At 45.1% G+C, this 13,155-nt stretch overlaps 1 protein-coding gene across 1 annotated transcript in view; it reads left to right on the top strand.

Moving 5' to 3' along the window:
- Nucleotides 1-13,155, top strand: part of BCL2 (BCL2 apoptosis regulator) — a 185,851-nt gene that overhangs the window by 51,561 nt on the left and 121,135 nt on the right. The window lies entirely within an intron of this gene.

Genomic DNA, 13,155 nt, shown 5'->3' with positions numbered 1-13,155 from the left:
TCCAGGCTTTGGTTTAAGAGGGTACATTACCTGATATCTTTTAAGATACAACATTTTAAGTCAATTAAACTCTGACATATTGCTTTTTACTAAAAGTACACAGATTCTAGGGAAATCACATTTTGACAGACATGATGGGAAAAAAACTCTTCTTATATAAAAAATGGCCACTTTCTCCTGGTTGGTTTTCTTTGTGTTGAGCTCTACATGAAATCTCTTGTGGCCGTTTGTGCTGTTGCCTTGCTATAATAACTGAATGCATCTGGACGATCCCATGGCTTCTATGGGAGAGAGAAGGCAGGCAGTCTGTTATCAGGTTAGGTCTCCCCGTTCATATTCCCGGCTTGTTCTCACAAGTCACATAAATCTCTGTAAGTGGGAAAATACATTGTCCATTTCTTGGTAGACTGAACTACCTTGCATTTAAAAAGGCAGGCCTATAATTTACATAGTTAAAGACTGAGTAGTCATCCATGCCTTGCATGGCATTTTTCTCTCCCCTCAGAGTCTCTAGCTGTGGTTTCTTCAGGAAAAGAGATGGTTTCTTTGGCCAAGTATGAATTTGAAAAGTGAGTGGCACTTGCTGGGTTATAACAGTTGGGGTTCCCTTTGGGATAAGTATATGGGCCATTGCAACACACTTGGTGGATGATAAAATTGGAATATTTCTATTGTCCAGTCAGGAAATCAACTAATCTCTAAAACTGAAGTTGCCTTAAATGTTTACTGGCACGTTTGAATTGCGGAAATAGTCCACACTCTCATGAGACCAATTTCCATCCTCCCTCCAATCTAGACTTCGCAAAATTTTAGAGCCAGAAGGAGATTTGGAGGTGGTCTAGCAATTGACCCCGATTTTGTAGGTGAGGAGACCAGAGCTGAGGGAAGTTTAGGATCATGTGAACGGGTGAGTGAGTGAGTAACAAAGCTGGAAACTCCTGAATCCTGGCCCCAGGATCCTGCCTAACTTGTTCCAGAAATCTTGCTTAAACATGATTTTACTTTTAGTAGAAAAGTACAAAGAGCCTACTTTTAGTATGCTCTTTCAGAAGTCAGTTCTAACGTCTCTTAGTAAAACCCTTTGGGAGGTGGTCTTTTAGTAAAACCCTTTGGGAGGTGGTCTTTAAGTGGGGTTGGATTCACTGAAGACCCTCAGCAGCAGAGAAAAACCACAGAATGTCCTTTCTAAGAAGCACCTAGACAGTGCAGCCGTTGAGACAGACACTGCAGCCGTTGAGACAGACACTGCAGCTGTTGAGACAGACACATGGAAAAATAAGGTCTTCAGGGATGCTCCCCGTCACGCGGAGATGCGTCTACAGGACAGTGACAACTTTCTAGTGACTTCTGTGTGTAAAGAGAGAAACGAGAGCAGGGCAGGAATGTTGGAAAAAAATAAAGCCTTCGTCACCAGTTAGCTGGGACTGTCGGAAGTGGGTTGCTTCACGCGAAGCATTTTAGGAAACCTCTTATGAGAACTTTTTTCCATTTTTAGGAAGGAAGGAGGAGGGGGGAAGAGAGAAGAAGAGAGAGGAGGGAGTATAAGAAGGGAGAGAGGGAAGGAGAGCAGAAGAGAGGGATGCAGGGAGGAGCGTGGGTCTTACCTGAATCATAGGTCATGTATCTTCTCAAAAATCTCTCCCTTGGACCAAAGGGACCATTGCCATTTGGTGGCAGCTGCCTTAACCATAGTCCAGAGCCTTTCAGTATTACAGGTTTGTCTGGTACCTCCCAAAGCTGTATGTGCAGCCAGAGTCCATCATCTGAGGTTTAGATGCCTGTAGCTAACCATGGATTACCCAGGAGACATTTGAACCTCAACAAACCTGGGACCTAACCTACCATCTTACCTCCACCCCCAACCAGCTCCTCTTCCTGAACTCCTTTTCTCACTGAGTTGCGTCTTGGGCTTCCACATAAGCCAAGTCAGACCTTTGGGAGTTATCCCTGGTTGCATCTTCTCCACCCTTTCCCCGGCCAGGTCCACAAGCCAGCTGGATTTGGCCTCCTTTGTGTCTCCCGAATCCTTCCTCTCCTACTTCCCCACTGGCACCATTTTGGCTCACAGCCGCCTCATTTTGCTGCAACAATGGTTAAGTGGCCTCTCTGCCACCCAGTTTGTGCCTCTCTCCAACTTGTCTTCCTGACGGTTGCCAGAGAACTCTTTCTAGGAAAGCCTGTCCAATCATGGAATTCCCCTGCCCGAAATGCTCCATTTGCTGCCCATCCCCCGCAGAGAAACTGTCCGGACTGGTCCACGCTCACTCCTTTAGCCCCTTCTCTTTGGTTCCCGCTCCCCTCCAGGATGCCCTCTGTACAGCAGTGTGCTTTCCTACCCCCTGATCTTTGCATGTGCTGTTCCTTCTGAGTGGCACATTCTGCTTCCCCCTGCTTCTGTCTTCCTGGTCTAATTCCTGTGTATCTTTCTGATTTCGGCTTACATGGTGCTTATTTAACAGGCACTTGTGTACGTTTGCTGTGTGCCAGGCACCGGTCTAAGGGCTTTATGTATATCCATTCATTTACTCCTCAAAAGCACAAGAGGAAGGAGGAAGTATCCCATTTTATGGATGACGGAACTGAGACTTTGGTGAGGGAGCTTTTCTCACCAGCCCACTGGCTGCAAGGCTGGGCCAGAAGCCAGCTTTTTTGCCACTGCTTGGCACTCGATTTTGATTTGTATGCAGTGTATCTCTATACGTGTGTGTGTTTAACTTGTTTTTTGAATAGGCATAAGTACATGTTGTTAAATTCAAAAGATACAAAGTATACAATGACAAGGAAGTCTCCCTCCTACCCTTGTATTCCAGCCACCCACCAACCTTCTCCCTGGAAGAGCCTAGTGTAACAAGTCTCTTGTGTGTCTCTCCATGGGGTGCACAGAAATACATATGTATACTCTATGTAATTGTGTTTTGACATTTGTGATAGCATATTCTGCTTGACAGTTTTACTTTGCTTTGTTTGCTTAGCAATATTCCTTGGGGCTTGTTCCATATCAGCACATTAAGAGCTTCCTCTCCTCTTTGGTGGCTAAATAATAGGCCATTATAGGGAGATGCCATAATTTATTTAATCCTTGTCCTTTGGTTGGATATTTCGGTGGTCTTCTGACTTTGCCTGGTACAAACATTGCTGCAACTATTGGCTTTCTATAGGCATCACTTTGCGTGTGTATGATTTATCTTCAGGATAAAATCCCGGAATTGGAATTTTGGGTCAGAGGGTAAAGACAGTTATAATTTTGATAGATAGCGCCAGATTGCCTTCCTAACGGATGTATCCATTTAGTCTCTCATTAGTAATTTATGAAAGCGCCTCTTTCCTCATATCCTCACCAACGCTTGTAGAATAAAACGTTTCAGTGTTCACTAATCCTAATATATTGTTTAGTCTGCATTTCTCTTATGAGTAAAGTTTAGTATCTTTTAATGTGTTTGTGAACTATTTTGATTTTCTTTTCTCTCAGCTGAATGTCCTTTAGGTCTTGTTGGATGTTTTCTTATTGATGTATAGGCATTCCTTATATATTAATAAATTAGCCTTTGCCTATGATTTATGTTCCCAGTAGTTCTCTGGTTTGTCGTTTGTCTTTGTTTACGGTGTATTTTTCCCAGGCAGAAAATTTTTATTTTCATGTAATCAGATTTATCAGTTTTTTTCTTTTATAGCCTCTGGGGTTTGAGTCATAGTGAGGCCGGCCTGCCCCACACCTAGATTATAAAATTCTCCTCCATGTTCATGCATGTATGTATAAAGTTCTGATTCTCAGAGAGATTCTCAGAGAGAGAATCAGTTGAGTATAGGAGCTTGGAAAACGAATTCTGGAGTCAGACTGATCTGACTTTTAGCCGTGGTTTCATCTTTAACTAGTTCTGTAATCTTGGGTGACATCTTTAAATGGGTTATTAATATCTACATCCTAGGGTTACTATGACGATCAGATGCAACAACACAGGGAAGTGTCTTGTGTTTGATTACTGATGGCTGCCTTTATTGTGTTATTGTTTCTCTCCGAATTCCATAACAGTTGCACAAGGACAGAGGCCCTTTCTCCTCTCTCCCTTGCATTCCTCTGGCCCCGTCAAGCCCTGCCCTTACCCGCCCCACTCCCAGCCTGAGTCCGGGGCTCTGCTGGAAGCGCATGAGTGCTTGTTTGATTGCTTCAGTGTTTATTTTGATTCGAGCGGGAGAGGGCTGGAGTTCTGGCTGGAGCCACCTGGAGTGTCACAGGTGCTTCTCCACGGTGTCCCCACTTGTCACACATCTGTTCTCCCAGCCCCGGCGCCTCGCCGGATCTTGAAGCTTTCTTTCTCTCTATGGGTCATCAGTGAGAGTCCTCGCTCTTCCTTTGAACCACCTTGCGGCCCCTGCACTGTAGGTCCCTCGCCTCTGTGCCTTCCCCTCCGTGGACAGTCTTCCCCTGGTCTCGTACGCAGTCGCCTCCTCTCCCTTTGCTGTATCTTGGTGGGCTGGTGCCTCTCCCATTCTCACTCACAGGCGGAGAGGACTTGATACAGTGCACTCCACATGCTACGTGCCCAGAAAAGACTGTGACCAAGTGGGTGGGAGAGTTGTAGGTATTGATTGTAAGAGCCGTAAGCCACTTGGTGTGGTCTCCATTCCCATGGACCATATAGAAAGGATAATCCCAAGTAGTAAGGTTTTTAGTGGATGATGGCCCTAAAAATTTCCATCATGTCAGCTTCTGTTAATATTTACTAAAATTTTAGTTAGTTGTCACAGATGCTAGCTCCTAGATGCTAACTCTTTAAACAAAGGCTTGAGATTATTTATGCAGGCTGTTCAAAGACACTAGTACTTTGGAGGCAGAGCTGAGAATTAAGACTTAATTTCCTGACTTGCATCTCTGTGGCTCTCTTTAATTCCTCCTTTGCCTCTTTAAGTATTTCCTTTGTGTACTTACTTTAACATTGTCCCTTTGACATTCCAGTGGTAGGAGATGCAGCAAAGCAGTAAGATCATCTCATATTTGATTTTGCCACTATCCTTGCCATTCATAAAATAATGCTTGGAGTACGGTGAGCTGTACCAAATTTTAGTCATGACTAATTGGAAGCGTGCTGGTACACTGCCCGGGAGAGGGTTCAAGGGCAAAGTGCTATGGGGGATAGATACCAAGGTGAGTGAGTCACAGCCCCTGAACTCAAAGGCAGGACCTACTGTGTGTAGGCACTTCACTTATAATTTTACATTTGAGATTTTCCACAATCCTAAAAGATGGGCATCTTTATTCCCAGTTTATGAGTAAGGAAGTTGAGTTGAAGAGAAGTTGACACTGACCGCATGGTGGTCGCAGAGCTAGGATTTAAATGGTGAACCTGGTCTCGAAGCCGGGGGTCTTCGTCCATTTTGCATTTCCTTCCAGGAACGTCCAGCCTGGTAAAGCGGACAGAGGGACAAACAGCGATGTGACTGTTTTCAGTGAAAAGTAAAAATAATGACATGAAAATAAGAGAAACCGACCGATACCCTTGCGTTCTCTTTCTGGTTGGCGACTTTGGCTCTAAATTCCATCGTGCAGCTCATATGGTGAACATGCCAGAGAGAAAGGTCACTCATCCGCTGTCCTGCTCCCCAGCTCCCACCTTGATAAAAGAAGGTTCCTTACCACCTGACTTCCCTGCAGGTCACAAAACAGGTTTTTAAAATATGTACTAAAGAAGCCCTGCTTGTTCCTTCCTGGCAGCAATCCCGGTGGAAGTACAATTACACTGGCACTGCCTGGAACCCCGGGCTCAAGGAGTTAATTTTTAAAAAAAAGCTTGAGGTTCCTGGGTTCCCATGGTATGTTACTAGAATGTTCTGTAGCTTTAAGAACTCTCAGCGCTCATTTCCCCCCCATATGTTAGGGGACAGGTCGGCTCACCATCCACACTGGATGCCCCTAAATGCTGACATTGGCTGTGCTTTTTCTTGGAAGGATTTCAGCTCCTCTGTGAAAGATTTCAGTTATCTCCTCTCTTGCTTCCAGAAGTAGCTTCTTTACCCCAACTGGAAAACTTGCTGTAGTCCTAAGTGTTTTGGAAACAAAATGTACAGTGGGAGAATTCCTGCTTTGTGAATACTGGATCACTTTGTTCCCTGGCACAAGAATCTCTCCTTTGTATTAAACATCTGAGAACAGAAGTTCTCAATAACATTTTTATATTCCCTGTTGATATGAGTTCTTTGTTTGGGGACAACAGTTTGGTGCTGATTCCTCTGTCAAGTTCTGATGTCCTTTCCCCTTCTTAAGTGACAAGTGTGCTGCAGACCCCCAGCCGGGAATTGCACTTGTGTTGTGGGGATGAGAGGGTGCCTCCCCCCCTGGGACTTTCTTACTGGGTCTCTTCTGTATCCAGTGAGTGGTCCGTGTCGTAGTGGGATGGATGGCTGGTCAGAGCAAAGGCACCTCATCTGCTGGCCTGACCTTGAGCTGAGTGGCTGAGCTAGCCAGATACAAAGGGACCAGATGGGCAGACAGACCGAAATAGCCCCTTATCCACCTCCTGCCTGGAAATGCAGAAGGGCTACCCCAGAGGTCCAAGGAGGCCTAATTTGGTCAAAAAAAAAAAACGGCAGTTACCCTGAACAGGAGGTTGAGTCGTGACCCTGGCGTGAGTTCCCAACCTATAGCGTTTTATCGTCACCAGCTTCATTCGCACGTTCTCAGGTCCATCAGCCAGATCAGCAACAACTAACTGGTAACAAGTACCCTGAACAGGAAAGCACTTCTGATCATTTCCCTTTATTTTGTACTTGTACAGGGTACTTGTACTTTTACTCCAAAGAAGAGAAGTATGTGCTCTCCCATCTTTAGGCAAACCCAACGTTATAAAAATTCAGTTTTGTAAGACAAAGTAGGATGCAGTTTCCTTAAAGAACTAAAAATAGAATTACCATATGACCCAGCAATCCCACTACTGGGCATATACCCAGAGAAAACCATAATTCAAAAAGACACATGCACCCCAATGTTCATTGCAGCACTATTTACAATAGCCAGGTCATGGAAGCAACCTAAATGCCCATCGACAGACACATGGATGAAGAAGATGTGGTACATATAGACAATGGAATATTACTCAGCCATAAAAAGGAACGAAATTGGGTCATTTGTAGAGACGTGGAGGCATCTAGAGACTGTCATACAGAGTGAAGTAAATCAAAAAGGGAAAAACAAATATCGTATATTAACGCATATGTGTGGAACCTAGAAAATGGTACAGATGAACCGGTTTGCAGAGCAGAAATTGAGACACAGAAGTAGAGAAAAAACATATGGTCACCAAGGCGGGAAAGCAGCAGGGGGTGGTGGTGGTGGGATGAATTGGGAGATTGGGATTGACATGTGTACACTGATGTGGATAAAATGGATGACTAATAAGAAAAAAATAAATAAACATTAAAAAAATCAGTGTGAAATCTAAGGTATTGTGCATAGATTAAGATATCTGATTACTTGTACATTATAAATAAAAAAAAAGACAAAGTAGGACAGTTTGTTTTTCAGAAAATTTACCACCATGTTCAAAATGGTACAGATAGAATAATAAAAATATGATTTATTCCCCAAGAATGTTTACATTTCTGTGTAAGTTTCAAGGCTATCCCCCTTTTCTTATTTATTGGACTAACACACGCTGAGTCGTCCTATGCAAGGCAGGTCTGCCCTGCGTGGCTGTCCTGTAGCTAATACAAGGAGCTCATTGGCTCTGGTATTTTATCTCTTTGGGTCAGAGATCTCTTTCTTGCCCCTCATTTCTTCAGTAAATATGATTTTTGTGCTTCCTTTGGGCCAAGCACTGCACTGGTTTCCTCCGCGTCTGCCTTGTTCCTGTTGGGAGCGGTTGGAACAGCAGTGCTGTTTTCGCCCTTGGAGGAAGGGGCGATGTCTGGTCTAACCCACACCCTGGCAGCCGGTCCTTGGTACAGCCAGGAGGGCTCCTTGGAAGCTGATACACCCACAGAGGCCCCATGAGCCTTAAGCACTGGGATAGATTGTATTATCTTCTAAGTGAAAGACATTCTACTCCTATTTAAGCTTTTTCCTTGCAAACTAAAATGGGAAAATCACTCCCTGGACAGACCAGCTCAAGTGATAATAAAAACTATCCTTTGCTAGGCAGCCTGACAGTACCTGCATTAGTGTTTGGATAAGAACAAGCCCCTCGAGGGGGAACGGAGCCCTACTCTGGACCTTAATTGATATTTGCGTTTGTTCTGCTTCTTTTAATTCTTGATGGAAAAGTGATTTGCAGTGCAAAGTGGCTTTCCATGTTATAGGCGCTGGATTATGTAATACCGTTCTTATCAAAAGATCATTTCTGCTTGTTTTGCCTTTTTTTTTTTTGCTCCTGATCCAGCTCATGTTTATTTTTCTTTTTTGTTTTATTTCTTCTCGTTTATTCAATTATTGTTCCTCTTACTGCTCCCACTTCGTCAACCGGGGGGATGGGAAGAGAGAGGAGGCGCTTGGTCCTTTTTTTTTTTTTTAATTTTAAAAGTCAATTGGCTGGACATCTTTAAGAAATAATCACCTTTTCCCTAGTGAGTTTGTTACATAATGTGGAGCCTCATTAGTTATAAATCTGACCCCCAAGAAGCTGGGTTATGTTCCTTCCTAGCGATTAAGGAAGCATCCTGGCTGGGTTGTCCCTTTGGGGTCTGTGCCATCATCTACCCCCACTGACCAAGGTGAGCCTGGCTCATGAAGGGGCAGCTCCTTACAGAGGTACCCTGTAGTGTAAGAATAGGAGCTACCAAATTCTCTTTTCGTAAAATGAGGTTGTGAAGCCCTCCGTTATGTGCCTCTTAAACAGTTTACCTAATAAAGCCAGAACCTGGTGATCCAAAGGGTATTGGCATATTTTCAGTTACATTGCAAGGGAACTCCACCTGTGTCCTCATGTGGTACGTTGCTGTGTGCATGCGCGCCTGTGCACACATGTGTGTGTGTGTATGGATTGAGCAAAAGGAGACAGTCCAGTATTAGGTGCTATAGGGCAAGACTTGTTAGGCTTACATCATAACTAAAATGACAATTTGTTTATGGCAGTATTGATGTGATCAAGAACAAGGCAGATGAGAAGGAGCTAGACATGATCAAGGCACATCTAATCTCTCAGGTTTCTGGAACATCTGAGTCTCAGGGTTTGGTCTTCATTATGATATGTTGAGAGGTGATGTTTTAAAAGCAAGAAGGGGGGAAAGGCCAGCTGTGGAGAATGTTAACTGAGACAGTGAGAAAGCAGATGTGTACGCTTGAATGGAGCCCCTTCTAAATGGAGCCACACTCTCTTCTGTCTGTGGGGCTGGAGGGAGAGTTCCCTGGAAGGCCACATAATAAAAATCGAGCTAACCTGTTCCTTCTGTTCAGCATAGGTTCACGCATGCAGTGGCTTTGCCAATTGTGACTTGATTTCTCGTGGGCACAATTCATACCTGTCTTGGGAAGTCCACTCGGGGTGAACTTGCCACTTGCAACACGTAAAGAACGGCAGCACTCGCTGAGTCTGGACCTCTGATAGCCAGGAGGGCAGGGCAGGTAACCCCCTGGGCGGCTGGGAGGGGTCACCCGGAAACTGAGTGCTGGGATGGAAATAAAAGCAAACACTTTTCCCCGGAGGCAAGGCATTGACCGCAGTCAGGATCCTCGTCCTGATAAAACGCCGCCCCTTTGTTCCGCTCCCTGCGTGTTTGTCCATGTGGTGGCTGGTAGGTATTTCATTCAGTGTTCATCCACCTGGCACGGCTTCAGCGCCAGCACATGGCGAGGTGCTCCCCAGTTGCCACGGGAGCCGCGTGCCCATGGACGTGAGTGGAGACCTTTGGGGCACACACGCCGTATTTGTCTTCTGTTTTGTTTCCCTCCCTGGGCGAGCTGGGAACACCGCCCCTTCTGGGACGGGGGCTGGCGCCCTTGCACTGGGTTCCACAGTCATCAATAGGCCTATTCATGTGCGAGGTGACTACACACTTTTCCACAACATCACAGGCTGCTGGGCTCAATGTGACCGTTCTTCTTAGAGCGAGCAGAGGGCATGGGACCTCTTCCGTCCTTCTGTCCCTCTGGGAAAGTCATCGCTCGCATCACAGATCGAAGGGACTTGATCCAGGCCACCGCGGAGCACTCGGCATTTCTTTTTGCGGGTTAAATAAAATTTGATGAGCAAATGGTTGTGATTAAGCTCCATTGTGAGGTTTTCCCATACTGTGTAGCGTAATCATGGAAATCTTTGTTAGGCATTGTTTTGCGTGTTAATCTGAGAAGGAAGCCAGTGACAGGCTTTCTGAGGTTCTCCGTTTTCATTGTCGTCGGGTCTTAATCATCCAAGTCAATAGGGAAAATTACTCTCATCGATGATACAAACCCACAGAAAGTCCAACAGTACTTGAGAGGGGGCTGGCAGGCGTGTGAGCGCACGTGCGTGCAGACGTTCAGCCGCTGTGCGTCCCTGAGGACAGACAGGGACGGTGTCCAGGGAGTGTCCACTGCAGGGGTGAGGACGGGGTCGGGCGGAGGGGACGGTCATCAGTCCTCAGAGTACAGCATCGGCTGTGGAGAAAGCTGACCAGGTTTCGCTGGGATGCCATCCCAAGGCTATTTTATTCATACTTTTTAAAGGTCAGAGTAACCCACCTGCATGGTTAAAAAGCCAAATATTGCTCCAAAAGGCATTTGATACAAAATAACGGCCACTGTGCTGCTTCCTCTCCTCCCTTAGACCTGCTTCCCAGAGGCAATACCTTTTAAGCCTCCCACACTTTTTAAAAGTTCTTAGGGTGATTACCTTCATCTCTTTAAATAATATATGTACACCATTTGGACTAAGGTCCTAGGGCTGCTATAACAAAGGACCACAGAGAGGATGGCTTCAAGCAAGAGGAATTTATTCTCCCGCAGTTCTGGAGGCTGGAAGTCCGAAATCAAGGTGTGGGCAGAGACATGTTCCCTCTGAAGGCCTCAGGGGGGAACTTTCCTTGTCCCTTCTGGCTTCTGGTGGCAGCTGGCCATCCTTGGCATCCCTTGGTAGGCACCTGCATCTCTCCAATCTCTGCCTCTGTGGTCACGTGCCTTCTCCCTCTGTCTGTCTTCACGTGGTGTTTCCCGCTTCTTGTGAGGGCACCAGTCATTGGATTAGAGGCCACTCCAGGACCTCATCTTAATTTGATTACATCTGCAAAGGCTCCATTTCCAAAAAAAGGTCACATTGGCAGGTACCAGGGTTAGGACTGGAATGTATCAAAAGGGGACACAATTCAACCCCTAACGCCACTCTTTCGCAGTTTGTAAACATTTGGTTTTGTTAACTTCGTTCCAGGGTAAATGGCTTTTCTCTGCCTTAATCAGCCCCATTTCTCCCACCAGCGTCTTCCCTCCACGGTTATGTCATCCTTCCCAGTCCCTCACCTCAAAGGACAGTGCTTAACATTTCAAACACAGTCTTCATTTCTTATTCCATTAATCAGAGAGATTATCGCTTAATGATCCATTAAAAACTGAGAACATTAGCTCTTCTGACTCCCTTGCCCTCTCCCACCTGCCAGCCTCTGTCAACTAGTGCCAAGGTTGGTAAGACCTGGGTTCTTTTGGGTTAACTGAATGGTTAAATCCTTTGCCATCTGTCCACAGATGCAGAATCGGTGTTTGTCTATAGCTTCTATAGAGAGGATCTACAAGTGGAAAACCAGTAAACAGTTTTCATTCTTTATTATTATGCCTGTGTCTGTTGGATTATATTGTCTTTGTATGCCCTCTGGGTTTTAACGAAAATGCTTTCTACCTTTTGAAGAATGACAATGTGTGTGTTTTATAGTACTTTAGAATCTACGTTTCATTTGATTTTAGATGGCAGCATACTTTTCTAGCTTAGTTTGGAAACTCCATTAGTACGCTTGAAATCCTTTTGCGTTACAGGTTGAAATGAAGCTTTGTGCCTTATTAGGAAACATTTGATCACATGAAATAATACCCACTCTTTATGGGTCTCTGCTCTTTAAGAGTTTCTAACAGTAGGTAACTCATTCTCAGGCAGAGCTAGCCAAACCTGTGAATTTCAAAAGTCTTTTTATTTTACTTTTTCTATTTAAGGGCCAATACAGAGGTGCTAACTTCTTATTTTGCCAAGTTGGGATATTAAGAAATCAGCTACTATTTACTCTCGCTGGTAAAATAAAGACTATTTAACACCAAAAATAGGAAGGGCATAATCTTAGAATAAATTACACTATTTTAAATGGAATGAATTTAACTTTAAAAACAAATCACTACCTTCCCTATTTTCCCCATTTTGTTTAGACTGGTAAAACCAGACTGGATGGAGGGTATCCTAGATCAACCTTGTTTCACGGACACACGTTTCATTTTAATGGATGTTTGAATGTAACTGTTTTTTTACATACATTTTATTTATTTATTTTTGTCTTCGTTGCTGCGCGCGGGCTTTCTCTAGTTGCGATGAGCGGGCCTCCCATTGCAGTGGCTTCTCTTGTTGCGGAGCACGGGCTCTAGGCACACGGGCTTCTGTAGTTGCTGCGCGCGGGCTCAGTAGCTGTGGCTCGCGGGCTCTAGAGCGCAGGCTCAGTAGTTGTGGCGCACGGGCTTAGTTGCTCCGCGGCATGTGGGATCTTCCCGGACCAGGGCTCGAACCTGTGCTGTCCCCTGCATTGGCAGGCAGATTCTTAACCATTGCATCACCAGGGAAGCCCCTGAATATAACTGTTAATTTCTCCACTTATTCTTGGCTGGCTAGGTTGGTTCATTAGCACCTGCTATGAAAAACACTCAGTTCCTAGGGACAGGCTCCATATGGGGTGATAAGGTTGTGCTCCCTATTCTGTGACCCCAAGCTAGAAATCAATCCCTGTATCCCTAACTGTGTACCCCTAGTCCAGGCCACCAGAGCCAACTCATAAATGTGGGTGTTGAGCATGAGAGCAAACAGGTGGAAGGGATTTAAGTCCACATATGCAGATCTAGCACTTGTATGTGGCCCTTGAGTGAGTCACCCTCTAACCCTGCCTTAGTTTCTTTTTCCATAAAGTGGTCACAAAACTGTATCTGCCCACCTCTGTTCTCCCAGTGTCATTTTGTAACTGAGGTTCTGTAGCTGGCAAACTTAAGTATTCGATGGTTACACAATGACAGCA

This window comes from Delphinapterus leucas, chromosome 14 (genome assembly GCF_059928025.1).
Source record: "Delphinapterus leucas isolate spDelLeu-1000000601 "Yukka" chromosome 14, BTC_Dleu_Yukka2, whole genome shotgun sequence".
Lineage (NCBI taxonomy): Eukaryota > Metazoa > Chordata > Mammalia > Artiodactyla > Monodontidae > Delphinapterus > Delphinapterus leucas.
This window is presented reverse-complemented; position numbering and strand designations above follow the sequence as displayed.